The sequence below is a fragment of the Lagopus muta genome, chromosome 3 (genome assembly GCF_023343835.1).
Source record: "Lagopus muta isolate bLagMut1 chromosome 3, bLagMut1 primary, whole genome shotgun sequence".
In the NCBI taxonomy this organism is placed as follows: Eukaryota; Metazoa; Chordata; class Aves; order Galliformes; family Phasianidae; genus Lagopus; species Lagopus muta.
The window spans coordinates 36,349,427-36,368,484 of record NC_064435.1 but is presented as its reverse complement, the minus strand read 5'-3'; the positions used below and the strand labels follow the sequence as shown (position 1 = coordinate 36,368,484).

Here is a 19,058-nt window from a genome sequence, read left to right as displayed (position 1 = left end):
AGGTCAGTTAAAAGCCAAAGCAGCATTATTTCTTACATGTTGGAGAAAGTACTGTCTTGCAAAGGGGCATAAGAAGCATTGCCTGATGACCTAGCGTGTTTTATTTAATGCACTGTTCCAGTCGCACTGAAAATAAGCTTCATAGTTTGGGTACTTTGAATAAAGCAGGGTTTATTCCTAACAGTGCTGTTACATAAACGTAGCATATGTAGGTGGCCATAGCCCCTCCTGCTTTGCTGAGGGACCTGGGAGATGAACAGGGCACGCAAGGCACAACTCAGCTCATTTCCTTACAGGTGCGCTGTGAGGCTGAGCAAGAGAAGCGGTAGGAGCCTGGGTGTGGAGAGGGAGGCAGTGTGTGTGGCTCAACCATAGAATGGTTTGAGGTGGAAGGGACCTTTAAAGGCCATGTAGTCCAACTGCCCTGCAATGGCAGTACAACTAGATCCCTTCTCCTAAGTGCAGCCTTGATGTGGGTACTACTTTGTAGCTCACTAAGCTCATCTCCTAGCAGCAGCAGCTTCAATACAAACACGTATAAGGAAAACACAGCACATGTTAGCAGCTTTCTGGCCAGGCACCATCCTGGCAGTGCATTTTTTGTGGGTATTTTGGGCTTTATTTTGAAGGTGAATATGACCTCAATTCCATCCTCGCACCTTTTCACGGTAGTTCATTTGCTGCTTGCAATCAAAAAAAGTTTTCCTTCAGTGTCAGCTGAACTCAAAAACGTGAGGAGGATCCGTTCAGGGTTGCAGCAGAGGAGAAGCTGCTACAAACGATCGCTGTGCGAGCCCAAGATTAAGCCCGCTCGCTGCAGGGGAAGGTGACGTCTCTCGTTATCGGGGCGCTGGGAGCCAGCCTGCCCTCGAGCCGTCTCGTCTTCCTGCTCCGAGCGGACCGAGGCATCTCTCGGAGGTATGCAAAGCAGCAGGGCGATACTCGCGCAGTCTTATCAGCGGCTATCGGTCGGATCTGCCGTTTGTTCCAGACTCCACCTTTGCTTGGAAAGAGCTTGCGATGCCATGAGGTAATTCTTCCTCCCTGCTCGTTCCGACTGCCGTTCGCCCTTGCCTGCCTTAGGCCTGGGCAGCAGACAGCAGGCAGCCTGCCGCCCTGCCTTTCCTTCCCTGCGCCCCGACGGCGCTGCTCCGTGGTGCCCGCGGGCCGGCCGTGCCCTGCCGCCGAGCACCGCCGCTTCGTCCAGAGGCGGAAGGCGGGGCACGCCTGCGCCGGTATACATCCGCATTATTTTGATTTACCTCAAATTGATTAGGAACAGGTCCGGCCTCGCGTACCATAAACACCTATTAAAGCGAAATAAATACGTCTACGGGGAGCTCGAATTAAACGGGGCAGCGAGAAGCGGCGGCGGCGCGCCTCGCGCAGGGCGGCCCCACGCAGCCCGGCGTCTCCGCGGGAGGCCTCGCCCGCGCCGGCCGTGAGGGGGCGGCGCTCCCATTGGCCGGCGGCCGCGCCCAATCAGCGCGGCGGGGGGAAGCCCGGCCGCGGGGTGACGTCGCGCGCGGAGCGGCCGTTGGGGGCGGCGGGGCGGGGCCGGCTGTGCTCCCCGTGCGGGCGGAGGCGGGCGCTGCTTTGGCGGCGGCTTCGGGAGGCGCTGAGGCGGTGCGAGGCACCTGACGCCGGTACTCCCTGTAGCGGGACGGTCTCCTCCTTCTCCTCTTCCTCCTCCTCCTCCTTTCTGGGTAATCTTCCAGGGAGCCCCGTCGCTCCCACCGGCCCCTCAGCACGCGTCCGACGGCCGCAAAATGGCGCCTCCCGGCGGCACCGCGGGCGGCAGAGGGCCAGGAGCGGGGCTTCGTGGTGCCCGCCTGCCGCAGCTGTTGGCCTTGGCGGTGGGCGCGGGAATAGTAGCAACGAAGTGAAATGTTGTAGTCCTGAGGTGGCTAGATAGCCCAATTTTATGTCTGAAAATATTTTAATGAGTAAAGGTGTTAACCGCCCAATGCTTTGCTTGTGAATGAACCAAAAACCTGGCGGGATCGTACCCCCTGCACGTGCTCTGTGCTGACACTGACTTTGCTCACTGTGAGCCAGAGTGGCCTCTTATAGAGGGGAAAAATGTGGAGAAAATGGGAGTTTCCCATCAAGCCAGCTTCAATGAAGGCTCTCTGTAGACGATCCACTGCTAACTGCAAAGCTGAGAGCAGCACAGTTGTATCTTACAGAGATGAACTGACCTTTCCTTGTTGGTCTGCATCTTTAAACTCGAGGAGGTGCTTAGAGTTAAGAGCAGGAGAAGCGGCATTGGCCTGGGGAGCGCCCTGGGGGCGTTCTGCCCACACACAGGACAAGCCCAGGAGGGCATGCTGGGACACCGAGCTCCAGAACACCACACCTGAAAGCTTGGAGTGATTGCACACAGCTGAACAGCTCTCCATCACCTCTGACGTCCTGGCTCAGGTGGGTGTAAGCGGGTGTAGAAATATAGATGCTGTGCGTTTCTAGGTACACGCTGATAGTATTTATGCATTGGAAAACTCCCTGATGGCGAGACAAGCAGCAGCATCTGAGAAGCACATAGGCCTAATTGATTCCAGACCCAGCCGGCCTGGAGTTTGTTTCCTCTTATTCCAACTTTCTGACCTTGTAAAAATTATCTTGATTGTGTTATACTAAAACAAGGCCATGATCTTGCAAAAACTACCATGTGTGTGACTGCCGGGCGGCACCAAGTGGAGCGCTGCAGATGGAACCAATGCTGATGGCACTCGGCCCCAAGTTCGCTTGTTTGTTTTGCTTTGCTGTATCTGATCCTGGTGAAGCAATCGTCTCACTTCTGCTGAACACAGAATCTGGAGTTTCGTTTTTAAAAGAGGTAAAAATGTGTAGTAAAACGTACAAGGTAAGGGATATGTTTTAAATCCTGGCAGTAGTTTCAGCTCTTGGAGTTTTATGGCATTTCAACTTAGAGAGATAACAGCAAGGATTTAAAATAAATACTTACTGCCTGTAAGTTCTACACTACTTTCTTTTTTCCTTGTGTGCTGGAGGTCTGTGTATTTCAAAGAATTTTTTCTAGGACTTGGTATGAAAGTTTAAGGACTTACTGCCTTTGATGGTAACTTTTATGATGCTGTTGTACCTTTGCATGAAAAAGTAATAAAAAAGACCTAGGGCAGCATAAAGCATTTGACGTGTGGCTGTCTTTGGTGCTGGAGAAATTGTGAGTGTAACTGTTTTCTGCCTGACAGCGACCCAAGGCCCACCTACAGTGATCCTTTTCTCATGCTAAGTGCTTCTCCTTGCGCTGGGAAATCTGCAGCCTGCTGGCCTTAAACCCCTGTGAAGACTTGTAACAGAAAAATCCTTTCCAGCATGTTGTTATAATTATGATCCCTTTCTTTATTTCTCTGAAGATTCCCTTTTTTTCTTACAGATCAAGAATAAACTATGCATTTGTGTCTTCATCAGGAAGCCTCCCACGGGCGGTCCCTGTAAGCACTGGGATTGTCTGTCTGATAGCAGGAGGCTTATAAGCAGCAGCTCCAGGTGGGAGCAAGCCTTCTGCTCCTCCCTCTGCTCTACTGCAATCCCCATTCATTGTTGCCCCGAGAACTGACACTGAGCTGCAAGTGTGAGAAAACCATGGCTGCCTGGCTGGGTACCACAGCTGCCTTTACCTGAGCTCATAGAATGAATCATAGAATGGCCTGGGTTGAAAAGGACCACAATGATCATCAAGTTTCAACCCCCCCACTATGTGTAAGGTCACCAACCACCAGACCAGGCTGCCCAGAGCCACATCCAGCCTGGCCTTGAATGCCTTCAGGGATGGGGCATCCACAAACTCCTTGGGCAACCTGTTCCAGTGCATCACCACTCTCTGAGTGAAAAACTTCCTCCTAATATCTAACCTAAACCTCCCCTGTCTCAGTTTAAAGCTATTCCCCCTTGTCCTATCACTATCCACCCTTGTAAACAGCCATTCCCCCTTCTGTTTATATGCTCCCTTCAAGTATTGGAAGGCCACAATGAGGTCTCCCTGGAGCCTTCTCTTTTCCAAGACCACTGACATACAGATGTTGCAGGGAATTTTCTTGTATATAACGTAGCACATCAAATGATCCTGAATGTACAACAACAAATACAACAAAAAATTAAACCTATCTAGCAGCTTTTATGTGTCGTTAAAGCTGGTTTCTGGGACGTTGGTGTGAATAGGGGAGACAGCATCTTGTTTGAAATTTTTATCTTCCTTGTGAAGATTTCTTGTTTTCCTACAGACCTTAAGGTGGAAGTGGAGAGTGGTAGATTATGTATCAAATACAAAAAAAAAAAAAAAAGCTGACAGCATGTGCAGTGTCCTGGCTCAGAATTTGTGTTGGTAACTTCCTACGCCAAAGATGTAACAACGAATGCTAGTGCTGATGTTGTATCTTGTTGCCTCTGTCTTCCAGCCGCTGCTTTTCTAATAAGTTGTACAAGAACTTCAAGTAAAATCCTGCCTGCTCAGAAGTAATGCTGCCTTCCATGCTCTCAGTGCTACATATACAGCATGTTCTGGCTTGCAGTTTTTAAGAGAGAAAACAATTGGTCCGTTGCTTACAGGTTGTGTCATCCAGTGCAGCGATAGTGTGCAGCTCACCAAATGTGACCTGTGACATTACCCATGCAATGCACATCTCCTCCCTCTTCTGCAACCACAGGATGAAGACATGAGGTCTGATTGCCTTAATATTTCAGCAATTTCTGTCCTTCTGCTGAGAACCAACAAGCAATATGATGATTGTGCAAGTTTCTGGTAATACACGAAGTATAAACAAGCACACATGCAAAAGGTGAATTTCTGGGTGGTTTCCAGGGGAGTTCTGTCAGTGCTGCAGAGCTGAGGTATTTAAACACAAAACAAGTTTTGGATTCACAACAGAAACAGAAAAGAAGCAGAACGGAGGGGGACAAAGTGAGGCATTGGAAGGGTGTGGTGGTTTATATGCTGACCTGTGACTGGATTTATTTCTTTATGGTGGGTGATTCTGGGTAATGACCACCTCTACTTTCAGGTAATGTCAGCTAGAATGACAAGTGCGTCTCATGAAATCTGACACAACACTTTGCCTATGAGATATTATCGGAATATATTTTATTAAATTCAGTCTTAAATTTTAATATTTGCAAAGTACAATGAGCAGTGCATAGTTTTATGTCCCTTGATGATCAAAGCCAGGTAGTTGTTTCTTTTTCTCGTAACAAAGTGCTGCACAAGGGACGTGCACGTGGCCAGACTGTAAGAAGGAATGAAAAAGTAAGCTTGAGTCCTGATATATTTGCTGAATTTATCTCACAGTTCGGACATCCCAGTGCCCACTGTAACTGATGTAAGCTGTGGTGTGTGCATGTTATCCCTGTCCTCTGTACGATGCTGATTCATATTCAGCTTGAGCCCATCGTGTGCCGTGGAATGGAGATCACAGCTGACAACTTTGCTACTCCTTTGCAGCAGAACTGTGATAAACTTTAAACATAACTAACTGTGTATGAGACGCTATTTTCAGGGACGAGTCTGAAGTAGGGGATGGAACAATTTATTTTGTCTCCTCCTTACAAGTGTACGGTGCTTTTACATCTGTCTGATAACTTTTTGAAACAATATTGCCATGCCTGCCCTTTTTGAGAGGGAAAGGACGAGATAGGGAGGGAAGGAGACAAAAGATGTCATGGATTGCTCTGCTGTAAGGCACTGACATACTACTGTGATAAGTGCAGTGTGAGAAAACATAAAAAAGAATATGGATTGCTGTAATGCAGAGTGTGTTTATGAAATGTCTGGATTACACCAAGCTGGGCGGATGGTGACTGCTATGGATGATCAGCTTAAAAATCAAAATGAACCTAACAACAGAAAACTGAAATTCAATTAAAACAATCACCAGTTTCTTGCAGAAAGCAAGCTGGATGGTTACATAAATGTGGAGAGAATCACTAACTAAACAGCAACTGACAACAGTTTTGCTTTTGCAAAATCCAATGCTCTCTTAGGATTTATCAATAGGTGGCATATGTAAGTCACAGAGTGAAAGGTAGGGATGATTCCACAAGTGCTGGCGAGGCCTCAGCTATAGCACTGCCTTTGGTTTGGTCTTCTGTGATGAAAAATAAGGACAGTTCAGGGCAAAAAGAAGGAAGTGTTGTAGAGTATAAACTGTAGAGTATATGTGGTGAAGGAAATCAGTATGTTGAGTGTTAGAAGGATTTGGATAAATTATCCCAATGTGCAAGGCAAGAAGGTGTCTTTGAGTGGTGGAGGAAAGTTGAGTTAAACTAATCTGTATAGAGGAAACATGCTTTAGATTGGGCATGGGAAGGGTGGGAGGATGGTTTAGGTAGGATGTTTGGAGGGTGGGAGGGGATGCAACAGCAAGTTTTAGGTTGGCCCAGTGAAATACCAGAACAAGCAGGTTGGGAAGTTGGGGTATCTCCTTCCTTGAGGGCTTCCAGGAACAGGTTAGACAGACATCTGCTGGGGATTGTCTGCCCACTTGATCCTATCTCTGTGCAGCCACTGTGACCAGATGGTCTCCCCAGGTCCTTGCTGTCTTCTTTCTGGAAGTTTAGTGAGCAGGGAGTGGGCTGGACCTGAGTTTAATGAGAAAACGGTATTATCTGGTTAGCTGATACTCTTTCAGGATAGAAAAATGAATCAGAGAAAAGCACATCTCACTTATCTGTTGAAAGAAATTTATTTTGTTGTTGTTGTTGTTGTTGTCTTGCAATTTTATGAAGCACTTAGAAAAAAAATAGATGGAAAAAAAAATTAAATGTAACACATTTAAGCTGTCCCTCAAGCATTATTAGCGTTACAGATTCAAGAAACAATTTAAAATGTATCTTTTCCTCAATGAACATAAGTAGCTAAAGTTACTAGTTTACAATTATTTGTCAAGGGTATTATAAAGGGTGTTTGGATGTGTTTCTAGATCACGTCATGCTGTATGTAACTGACCACTGCTTCTGTAGGTATTTCTGACCATGCCCCGGAATTTAGCACCCGAGTGTTTCTGGAATGCTTAAAGCCAAGAAAGTAATGGTGATGAGTTATTCTATCCCAGCACAAGTTGCTCAGCACCTCATTGAAAACTGTGGAAGGGAAGCTGAAGGAAGCACGTGAGCCTCTCCCTTTCCCACAGGCAAGCTCAGTGACTGCACGGTGTCCCCATGCTGGCAGCTTCCTGCCTGCCCCAGTGAAACGTGGCGGCCACAGGACGTGCTGCTCACAGCCAGGGGACGTGACCCTGCGGCCGGTCATGGGCGCCCCGAGCCGGCCCTTGTGCTGCACCCTGTGCGGAGGAGGAAGTGGTGGCGGCAGCGTGTTGCTAAGCAGGCGGGCCGCTGTGTTTTTCTGTCAGCTGATGCGTGTGTCAGGTGTGTGACTTCATTCTGAGATATGATGCATTCCATTTATTAAGGACAAAGGTCAGAAGCCGTCGACACGGTGGTAGCTGAGACTCACCATATAAGAGAGGAGTGTTCTTATCCAGCAGAGATGGAAGTGGGAGCCTTTACCACGCTGAGAACAGAGCTGGCCGTGATGGCAGAGAGCGGCACAGCCCATGAGCACACGGCTCGGGAGAGCAGCTCCCATGGAATCCCTCCTGCATCTAGGAGTGGTCAGAGACAGCGAGCTGAGGTGACTGACGTTTGAGACCTTTGAGCTCACATGGAAAGCTAAGAGGAAATCTTGCTTCTGACAACATTAAGCCTATTGGAGAAGGAGAGCAGGATTATCACCTCTGTAGTGGGAGCACATGAGTTGCTGCATCTCAGCTGATGTTGTTGCTATACCCGAAAACTTGCAGAGAGCAGAGCAAATTGTGAGAGCGATGCTGCTTGCTGCTGCAGGACTCTTAGTGTGAGGCTCATGTCCTAGGGCTAGCGGCACATGGTGCCCGTTCCCCAGCTGAGGAGCTCCCCATGTTTCTGTGGCTGCTGGGCTGGTGCCAGCCCGTGCCACTCCTGCCTGGCTTTCAACACGAGCACAAAGCCACCACTGTGCCTATCCCCTGATGGCCCTCGCTCCCTTAGCTTGCTGGTGCCACAGGGTGGCTCCGTGCAGCACCACGCTCCCGGCACCCTGAGATGTTCACGAAGTTCACTCTGGTACGAGCCTGCCACTTCCTGCCACTAACCGAGGTCTGGGTGCGTGCAGCATGTCAGCCTGCGGTACATCGGTGAGCAATTTCTTCTAGAGAAAGGGATTTTGTTTTCCTTTAGCGTATGGCACATCATTATCATCTGTGCCCTTAGCCCCCTCAGCCTCCTGTTCTTCCATTGCTGCCTAATTTCTGAGAAGCTTTGAGTAAAACTTTCAGTTGTGAAAGAAAGAGAAACCACTTGTCTTTTTTACTTCTTCTCCATTTCTCTGCAGTAGTACCTAGAGAGGAATAAAGCATGAGTGTGTGTAGGGGTTGTGCAATTGAGGAGATGCTTCCCCCCTACTGCAGGACAAAGTGCAGTGCTTTGGGCTGCACCCAAGCACAGGGGCACAGGGCTCCTGGTCTTGGTGCTCCAGCTCCTGTTGTAGTTTCACAGAGAGAAAAGTGAAAGGCTGTGGAATAAGAAGGCATCAAGTGTTGGATACATCAGTACGGAACTCCTTTGGGGACCACAGGTTCCTTCATCAACAGAGTTTCTAGGAATCTGGAGAATTGGCACTGTCAGATGTCGTCCTGCCTTCTGAACAACCATGTCTGGACTTAAGATCTTCATTTCACTATAGCTGCCTTGTAAAACAGATGCTGGTTCTTCAAAGTCCTTTGGATAAGTAACCTTCCTTAGTATTTCCATGTGATGCAGAATCATTTGCATTTTGTGAGAGCGGTGTTTCAGAACACATGTAAATTCTGCCTCATAACCTCAGCGCCTCCCTTCTTGCAGAGCACATTACCTTATCTGTGCGTCACGATGCCTGTCTCAGCGAGTGACTTGCTCGGCTGTGCACACTGTGTCCCCACCTCGAAGCCTTACCTAGCAAGGTGAATGCAGCGTTGCATTCAGGCTCTGTCAGTGCACATACCCTTGCTCGGCAACTGCTGTCGAAATTCTCAGCCATTAATGCAAATTCTTTCTAATCTGCTAGCCAAATGGCTGCCTGCATCATGTGGATTACCCAGCTTGCCAGCACACAAAGGGCTGGGTGACTACAAGGGAATTTTCATCCCTGTCATCTCCTGGATACTTTAATGAGCTCTTACCAATAAGGTTAATCACCGAGACTTCCACCTCAACCTCTCTTTGCTCTCCTATGGCGCCTCACGGTGCGTGTTGGCAACCGGGGGCGTTATGGCTTTCTCTTTGGGGACAGGCCGATGGATGAGTCAGTTTCAATACTTTTCCTCCGTACAGAAATGCAGTGATGTATTTCGGCTGTGTCTTTCGCAGCGGTAGCGCACATGTGTGTTAACGCCTGCCTCGTGAGGGCTGACTCACACCTCTGAGCGCTTTCCCCAACTCTCCATGTCTTACTGTTAGTGACTTCCCTTGCTTCTACATGCTTTGTCAAAGTGGTGCCCGCAGCTCTTCGTTCTGGCTCTGAGGAATGTCTGGGGTCCCTTCCCATGGGCACGACCTGCAGCAAGCCACTTCTTCCATAGGCCTGGCCAAAGGTCTGCCTTATAGGGTGAGAGAATCCAGCTCTGTTCCTGCAGAAGGAGGTATGCACGGGGGATGTGAGCGTTTTCTTTTTTCTTGGTATGCACTATTGAACCAGGCTGCCACACGCGTTCCCTCTTGCTGCGGTGACACAGTGACACGCTTTTTGAAGAACAGCCACACTCCTGTGATTGCCTGATCCTGTCACCACACCGCTCTTGAGGCATTTTCTGTGCTCGGAAGCTCTGCAATCTGATTTCTGCTCAACAAGAAACTGAAACAAGCTTCTAGGGGGAGCCGCGGGGCTGCTGCCGTTCGTCTCACAGTGAGCTTCTCCCTGCCCTGACTGTTGGGGAACTCCAATCTCTGAACGCAGGGGCAGTTCCTATGCCGTGCCAAAGTGCCGGGGTGGGGAAGCAACTCAGCAACATGCGCCCAGCACCAGGCTGCAAGGTAAGGAACCACTGCAGGGCCGTTTGCTCTCAGCTGAAAACTGAGTAAACTGAAACTGGTTGCATTCAGCAGGGAGAACGCCTCTGTGCAGTTGTTTTCACACAGCAGAGAGATGCGTTTTAAAAATAGCACCGTCGTAAACCAAGCAAATTTGGTGGAGCCGTACTCTGGGCATGTGGTGCTTTCAAGTGATTTTCAACACCGTTTCCACTCGCTATTTTTAACTTTATGGACGACCACTGTGAGGAACAGGGGAGGCTTTATGTGGCCACCGGGCCCAGGAGCGGGCCAGGCACTGCCCGTCGTGTATCTTGCCTTGGTTTGGCACAGCACTGAGGTGGGTGCGCAGAACGGGAGCGAACGGAGCTTCGGGTGCTCCCGTTGGCGGTGGCTTCAGTTTCCCTCTCAACCTGCCACAAGCAGCGAGGAAAAGGAGTTACTTCACCAAGTGCTGCCTCGCAGCTCCCACACAGCGGCACACAGCATCCCGGCGCTACTTCTACATCTCAGCCCCTCGCACTTTTCAGACTCGTTCAGTTCCCACAGCGGCTCTGACGGACTACTGCGCGCTGCCGGTGCCCGCGCTCTGACGGGATTTGCGCGGTTCCCCCGCACGGAGCCCGTTCCGCGCACACCGCCCCGCACCGCGCGGAGCCCTCCGCCCGCCGCCGTGCCCACGAGGCGAGGCCGGGCCTCGCGGGCAGCGCCCGATGGCCGCCGGGACAAAGTCCGCCGGGCGCGGCGGGAGGCCCCGGCCCCGCGGAAAGCAGCGGGGGACGACCCCGGGGCCGGTCCGAGGGATGCCGCGCGACGTCGCTCCCGGCTCCGGGCCCGGCCCCGAGCGGTCGCGGGGGCGTCCCGGGACGCGGAGCTGAACCCGCGGGGCTGCGGGCCGTTCTTCTCGGCCTCGGCGGCGGACAGGGCGGAGCGCCCGGGGCATTTGCATGGGGGACGCCGCTCCGCTCCGCTCCGCGCCCTGCCGCCTCCCGCCGCGCTTCCGGGGCCGAGGCCGGGGGCCGGTTAGTGACCCCGCGCCCCTCCCCCGCGCTGGGCCGGCTCGCCACCGCCATCGCCACCACCGCCGCCGCTTCTTCTTCTTTTTTTTCTTTTCCTTTTCTTTTCTTTTCCTTTCTTTTTTTTTTTTCTTTTTTTTTTTTTTTGTTGCATAAATTATGCCGGGCGGGGCCGTGACGTCGCAGTGGGGCGGAGCGCGTGGCCGCGCTCGCCCCCGGGGAGGGGGCGGTGTCGGGGGCGCGCCTTGTGGTGGCGGAGGGAGGGGAAGAAGGAGGAGGAGGAGGAGGGGGCGGCCGCGGCAGCCGCCTGGCTGGCTGGTGTCTCGCTCGGCTCGGCTCCTGCGGGCGCGCTCGCTCGCTCGGGAACTATCGGATTAAACTTGAATCGAGTGAAATTACACAAAGGAGCGGAGCGGAGCCGGGACCCGGCGGAGAGACCGAAACTGCCCGAACCCCGCGCTGACCCTTCCTCTCTCCCTCCCCTCTCCCTCCCGCCCCGGTCGAGGAGCCCCCTCCTCCCCTCTTAGCCCGGCCCCGGGGCGAGCGAGCAACTCCGTGTGCGTGTGTGAGCTCCGCGCCCCCCCCGGCCGGCGGCACCAACTCCGCGCCGGGTGCCCCCCTCCCGCCCGGCCCTCGGCGGAGGGCAGCGAGCAGCGAGCGGGGGGCGCCGGCCCCCGACGGCCCCGCGTCGGCCCCGGTGAGTGCCCGGGGAGGGGGCGGGCGGGAGGGCGCGGAGCGGCAGCGGGGCCGGGGGTGGGTAGGGGGACGCCGCGCGGCCGCGGGCGGGGCCGGGGGGGGGTCCCAGCGGGGCGCTTCCCCCGGTGTAAATGGCTTTTTGTTGTGCTGCGGCCGCCTCGGGGGAGGGGAGGGCAGCGGGGAGCCGGAGCGGCGGCGCCCCTTCCCCTTTCTCTCCCCCCCAACCCCCCCCACCCCGTCGCCCCGGTTCCTCTCGTTAAGTTTGCGGGAAAAGTTGAGCGCAAAGTGCTCGGTGGGGGCGGCGGGAGCGCCCCCCCCCCCGCCCCCCTCCTCCGTGCTTGACCACGCTGCCGACGGCACGGGAAGCGCTGTAACAAAGTGAGGGCGCTGCCCTGGCCCGGCCCGGCCCGGCTCGGCCCCGCACATGGGGCTCAGCCCCCAGCGGAGGGAGGCAGGAAGGCGGGCGGAGGGAGGAGGAGGAGGAGGAGGAAGGAGCACGCGGTGCCGGTGCGCGATTGTCCTGCTCCGGTGGCAGGCGGGCAGCGGGGGGGGCGGCGGGAAAGAAAGGAGCGCAGGGCTCGGGGGTGGGTGGTGGGGGGGGGGTTACCGGAGGCCGCGCTGTGGGGTCGGGGAACGGGGGCGGTGGGGAGCGCGGGGAGAGCGCACGCAGCGGCACTGCCGCCGCCCCGCTGGGAGCCGCCGCACGGCCGTTCTGAGGCGGCGGCGGAGCGGCTGCGTGCGCCTGGAAGTGGGAAGCGGACGGGGCGCGCGTCCGTCCGTGTGTCCGTCCGTGCAGGCAGCGAGCAGCCATCATTCCACCGCGGGCGTGCGGCCCGGTAGCCTAAGGGAAGTGGACGCGCTCCCACGCTGGGACTCTCTCCCCCCTCCCCCCGACCTTTTCCCCCCTCCTCTTATTTTTTATTTTATTTTTTTCCCTTTGTTTATTTTTTATTGTTGTTATTTATTTTTTTTCCTTCCCGGCTCGGTCACTCTCGCCCCCGGTCCGAAGGAGTTTTTTTTTAAACAGACAATGGACAAAAGAAAAGTAGCAGCGCCCGGGGAGTTCCCTCGGCACCGCCGCGGGGCCGCTGGATGCGCCGCGCAACTCGCCCCGCACTTGCCCACTTTCCGCCTTTGTTTTCGTTTGGGAAAGAGCCGAGCGTGCCCTCCGTCTCCCGAAAAGGGCCATTTTCCATCCGCGGCCGCTCGCCCTTCCGCGGGTTCCCGGCTCGGGGAATATCGGCGTAACCTCAGCGCGGTAACTTTGTTTCCGTGCCGATGTGCGCCCCGGTTTTTGTTGCTCCCGTGGCGGCGGGGCTGTGTTTATACAGAAGATGGCTTTCGGGAGAATGTGTTCGCCTCCCCCCTCTCCCTCCCCCCAACCCCCCCCCTTTATTTTTTTCTCTCTCGTGCTATACGGGACTGGCGAGGCACAAACAAGTTGAACAAAACATGTTTCTGTTCATTTCCTCACAGATCATCCATTCTAACGACGGCAAAAAAATCTTAATGACTATGACCTTAGCAGCACGGGGAGCTGATTTCCCCCAATTATAAATCCCGTTAGTTTGCGGTAATGTGTGAGTATCAATATATAATTCATACTAAAAGCATGATCCGTAATTATTATTTTTATTTTTATTTTTTTATGTTTTTTAATGAAAGTTGAAATCCGTCTTTTCCCAATGAGAATGCCGCATCTGTCGCTCGGAGTGTTTTTGTCTTGCTGTTGCACAACAGAGGCTCTCCAGTCTTTAACCTAAAATGGCAGCTTTAATTTGACTGGGGCCCATTCATTGACAGTGATAATAAAAAGGCTGAAAGCTAAATGTGGCCGGGTGCTGGGGGCGCGCCTGCAGAGCCCCCTCCATTGCCAGGCACTGAACAGGGAGCAACTTCCCAGCTCCCAGCTCTCCTGCTCTGTCCCAAAAGTTTCCAGTGCATTTTTTTTTTTTGTGCTTTTTTTTTTTTTTTTTTTTTAATTTGGAAAGAAAGAAAGAACAAAAAATCGTGGTGCTATCCTTACAGCCCCTGCTAGGCACCGGGGTTGCTGACAGACTTGGCAGTGCTCGCGTTGTCAGGGGGCTGCTTCTGAGGGCTCTGCCTCCGTAACAGCAGTGGAAAAATTCTCATGATGCTTTCTAACATCAGATGGGGTCTGGAGAACGTTCACGGTTTGTTTCTGGGGACCGTAACAGGTGATGAGAACAATGACGTGCTCAACACTTGCCCATCTCTGGCTGCTGGAAGTGGGAGCACTGCCCGTTCCCCATTGCTGGGGTTATGGGTGTGCGGGGTCCGTGGGCACTTCTCTGGGAGAAACCCACAACTGCCTGGGAAAAATCATTGTGTTCAGTATTGGGCACCATTGGAAGTTTGGAACAGTTGCACAAAACAAAATTTCCCCTGTGGGAGCACTGTAGAATGCCAGAGCTTGGCACGGCATCTGTCCCGCTCTTCTCTTTACCTGATGTGCTTATTTCCAGGATTTTTAAGCTTATTTCTTTCAATAAGAAATAGATAAAGGATAATTCTGAAAGCTGCACGACAGAGTGTTAAATGCTTGTGACTGTGAGTTTAACTGAATTAGTGCTTCCCTGATACTAATTGGATAATCGTATTGGACCAAATATCTCACTAAATATTTAGCAGCGTAATGATATTTCTGTTATTCTTGTCGATTCTGGCTGGACTTTTCAAACTTCTCAGATAGAAGTCTACGATGGTTTCATCACCTCTTCTGTAATTAAGGGAATTTGTGATCATGACTGAAGATCGCACAGCTCTTATGGGGAAAATAATAATTTTTAAGGATGTGGTGCTGTAAAAATATCATCCGGAAGGGGATACAGCAGCACCCTGCACTCAGAACTTGGCACGCTGGTGGGAGGTGGGTGCTGTAGCCACTCTTCTTTGAATGTGGTCATGTGGACTCTGGGGAGGTCCAGGTCCCAGGAGCATCACAGAGTTCCAGCTCTGCAGAGAGCTCAGCCGGGGTTGTTTTGGAGAGCTGTTTACTGTTGGGCACTGAGAAGTTTTTGATTTATGTCTGTGTTATTTTTCATTAACATTCAGATGATATTAGGGCTTGGTGACATGTGGAATGAGTGGATTGCCAATGAGGGTGGCACAAGCCCAAGGTGGGAGAAGCTTTGCCCCAGGTGCTGCACCAGAACTTAGCCCTATATCTGGAGGTGGTCCTTGGTGCCAGGGAGCAGCATGGCTTTAAAGCAAGGACAAACTGAACATCTATAAGTGATTTTCTTTTATTTTTTTTTTCTGCTGAGGTGCGAGGCCCAAGTTGCAGGAACTTTGCAGGTTTTCCAGTGCTTCTTAAAACCTTGTGCTGAGGCTCTGCAGATTGCCATATCCCGAGCATCCTGGAGCATCTGGCTGCTTGGTTGTTTGGTTTGCAGCGTATGGCGTGGTGCGTAAAGGTCGCTCAGCTGGGAGGAGGGGGGAAAAGTAGCTGGGAAGGAAGCAGGCAGAAATAAACAAGTGTGTCACCTTAATTTGTGTGTCGTATCTCCACCCTTTGTTTCCTCTTCAACTTATTTTGATATTCTTGGTTGGAAAGCCTTAAGAACCTGCTGGGTGGTGTTGGCCATGGGGAACCTGGTGTTATTCAGACAAGGCTGCTGGCACCTGCCTGGAGCTCCCTGTTCCCCTAATCCTGACCTCTTTGTGTGTCTGTGGTAAGCAGGTTGCTGAGCACCTGGGTTGGGGTCTGGCTTGCTGGTGCCCATAAGCATAATAAATACCTGTATCTTATTTTTAAATTTCTTGTCTGCATGAGAAAATAGCAAATTTTGGTAAACCATCTTTTTTTTTTTTTATAAAGGAGTCTTTTGTGCACAGAAGGAACTTTAGATCTCACTTTTCTGGTAGAAAAGTTATTATATTAATGGACTGCACTGATCTAGCTTAGTTAGGACAGACGTTAACTTTCTCCCTTCCCATCATTCCCTATTTATGCAAACAGCTTGTTTGCTCAGTTACAGCCTGCTGGGCTTTGATGGAGGGAAGTCTGGGGTATTGTTTGTGTATGAATGAAAAGGCAAAGGAAAACTCCAATGCAGTTATTATTATTATTTTAGAACTCTTTCAGAGCACAGAATAAGGCATGGTGTGCAGAAACATCCCATGTTGTTATTGGGATTCTGCTGGGATGCTGACAGAGTTCCCCCCCCGTTGGTTCCTTCCCATCTCTGGGTCCTGTTCTCCATGGCTTTGCTGAAGCCAGTGGCTGTGGAAATACCACCCCATAGTTCAGCGTTAAAAATACTTGGAAGACAGTTGGAAGACATGTTAGAAGAAAAAAAAAAAAGCCTCTGTGACCTAAAGGACACATTCCGAGCGCCTGAATATGACAACAAAGCTCTTAAGGATATTCTTAAGTATACAAAAGCTGATTAGCTGCTAGCTTCCAATTCTGTGACTTTTCAGAGATGTAAACATGCACCTCAGAGGAGGCCGGCCTGCTCTGTGCTGCTGGGCCCTCCTGTGCAGCGTCCGCTGCTCCGTGCATCCTGCTGCTGGGGCAGCTCCAGCCTGAAGAGCAAGAATTGACACTGCTCAATGAAACCATCCTAATCTAAAAGTTAAACTCATGAGAAGATTGCTAATTATCATGTAAGCCGCCGTGTTAGCCTGGTGCCATAGCACGTGACGTTGAGAGCTTCTTGGCGTATAGGAGCTAACCGGGAGACCTGGCTGGCATGGCACAGGGCTCTGTGGTGACCTATATAGTGATGGGGTGTGGTGCTGCTGGGCTTCCACCGCGCTGCCTATAACCTACCTGTGCCATGGGCAGCTGCTGTGACAAGAGGGCCTCGAGGGGAGCAGAGGGAATAAATAACTTGGGGGATCAGTTTGGTGGAAAAAGTCGTTGCAGCCAACATGTCTGCCTTTTTCCTGATGGTTCTGGGAGGAAAATTACATTTCACGTCTCCAGGCCTGATCCTAGCGGTTGTTCTGCTCGGGCTCCCCTTGGTCATTGCACAATGGTGACTTTGCCTGCCATGCTGGAAGGTCCTGCACCAAATGGTTTTAGAAGCACCTTAATTTTAATGACTTTGAGTCACTTAAGCTCTTCACTTGAGCTTTCTGCTTGCTGCTATAACTTCAACTTCAGGTCTCTGGCTTCAGAATTTCTTCGTTGTGATTTTTGCAGGCCCACCCTGCAGTTTGTCCTGATCTCTGTCTACCAGGTCAGCCTCCCTTCTAAAACGCTTTGTGGAGGTGCGCATCAGATGTATAAAGCATCATTTCTTTTAAGTGGGAAAGGCAGTCTTGCTCTGAAATATAAACATTATTTCTTCCTCTTTCTTCCCCCTGTTCATTCCCAGCTTTCCCATAGACGTTTTCAGCCTGCATCTTTCCTACCTCCTTTTTAATCTTCTTTGCAATTGATGTTGCTCTTTGTTTGCTTAGCAGGGTTGTGTTTTCCTTGCTAGCCTCAGATTATTAGGACACATTGCAGAATAAACAGCATTTCAGCTCTAATAGGGCTGCTCTTTGCCCGCAGTGCAGAGGATGCTGCTGCCAGTATGTAAGGAATTGGGGAGCTGCTCTGAGCCCCATGTAGTTCTGTCACTTCAGCTTCTGTGTCTGTGGAAACTGCTTTCTTGCATTGTTCAGTAGTTAACAAACAGCTGTAAGGTGTGTTCTTCTTGCTCCGTGATGTGGGATATGTGTGGGCGAGAAGCCTAGTCCTCTCACCTGTTCTGTCTAACTCCAAAGCTACAGATTAACCCTATCCAGATGGTGAAATCTGGGGTGTGTGGAGGAGCACAGGGGTCTGGACGCTGCTCAGAGCTGCACAGAAGGTTTGGAGTGCAGAGGTTGTGATGGTGTGAAGTGGATCCAAACCTGGATCAAGTCAAGACTTAGTAAAGACATGTTTTTGTTCGAATCTCTGTATGGGAAGCCTGTAGGTTGATTGTTCAGAGAGTGAAGAGCATTTGCTAAAAAACATAGGTTCTAGATGCTAAGGAGTAGTGGTCATTCTGCAAGAGAGAACTGAAGGGAAACAGAAAGAAATCTGTAGTTTTAGAAGTTTAGAGATGAGTATCAGGAGAAAGAGGAGAAAAGGTTTTCCTCAGATAAAGTTTTGGGCACTGCAATCCCGGCGGGATGTGGAACAAACCCCTGCGGGATAGGAATAGGAAACTCAGTTCAGAATTTCAGCTCTGGCAACTTGTGTGGGCTGGTGAGCGGGGAGGCCGTGCCGATGGTGACGTACTGTATCAGCGTATTCCTTGCTTAGAGAGCTGCTTAGATAGAAATCCAAGGCTGAAATGCTACTTGTCAGCTTGGACTGTAGAGAGCAGCAGTTTAGTATTTAATCTTAGAGCTGGAAATAAGACAACCTGAAAGGATATCTGACTTTGTTTTTAATGCTCGATAGAAGGAGGATTACAGAAAGGAGGGTAATGGTGAGGCTAACAGATGTTCGAAAACTGCTCTGATAAGGCTGAGATGGCATTGCACATAGGTGAGAGACTGGTAAGTTTCAGGGATGCATCTTAATTAGTAGTTGGGATGTGCCAGTTCTCAGAATCTTGTAACTATGTATTGCTGGATAGGAGAGCATCTTTCAAGTCCAGAAATCCGGTGTTCCTGATAACTTGAGTCTTTTACTTTCGTATTTGAATGTATAGTGTTTATATGGGATCAGAAATCACTCTACAACTGTGGTTATTAGGTTGAAGTAAGGTGTAAGACGTTCTGATGAACCGCCTGGCATGCATCTAGGTGCAAGTCCTGTGGCTTTTTGAGGCTGTGCTCTGAGTTCTGCTACCTTGGGTCCGCAGCGGCTACTTGATGCTGCCAGGTAGAAAGCGGACAGGTTCCTGTCGGTGATTGTGGGTCTGGGAGCTTGGGCTGTGCTGCAAGCTCCTGGGAACAGTTCAGGTCTGGATTTCTGGTAGAGGTCCCAGGGAGGTTTGTCAGGATGGCCTCAACACAGGCCCTGTGCCATTCAAGCCACCGCTTACCTGAGCACGGAGGTCCCTTGAACTCCGGTGAAGGGACTCCTGTTACAGTGTAATTCTTGCCTTGAGTTGTTCTAAACATGAAGAATTAAACCGAGAGCTTACAGCAAGCAATTTAATCTCTTGATTTAGGAAGGAGTCATTCAGGAAGTGAGTTAAATAGGGGCTCCTTACATGCCTGAGGAGGTAAGTCTGGGAAAGACCTGCTAAGTAATTCACTGTATTTATCGGTGCTGTTATGAGGTGTCTGCCACACTTTGCATTTGCTTAGCTCTGTGAATGGGGTGCAGCC

At 51.1% G+C, this 19,058-nt stretch overlaps 1 protein-coding gene across 5 annotated transcripts in view; it reads left to right on the top strand.

Annotated features, from left to right (window-relative positions):
- Positions 1-11,346: 11,346 nt before the first annotated feature.
- Positions 11,347-19,058, top strand: part of CHD7 (chromodomain helicase DNA binding protein 7) — a 126,780-nt gene continuing 119,068 nt past the window's right edge. For 4 of the 5 annotated variants that reach the window (XM_048939908.1, XM_048939911.1, XM_048939909.1 and 1 more), the window contains exons 1-2: positions 11,347-11,772; positions 13,248-13,351. The gene's annotated coding sequence lies outside the window, so the exon portion shown is untranslated. The remainder of the gene's footprint in view (positions 11,773-13,247; positions 13,352-19,058) is intronic. The other variant, XM_048939907.1, reaches the window with a different exon arrangement.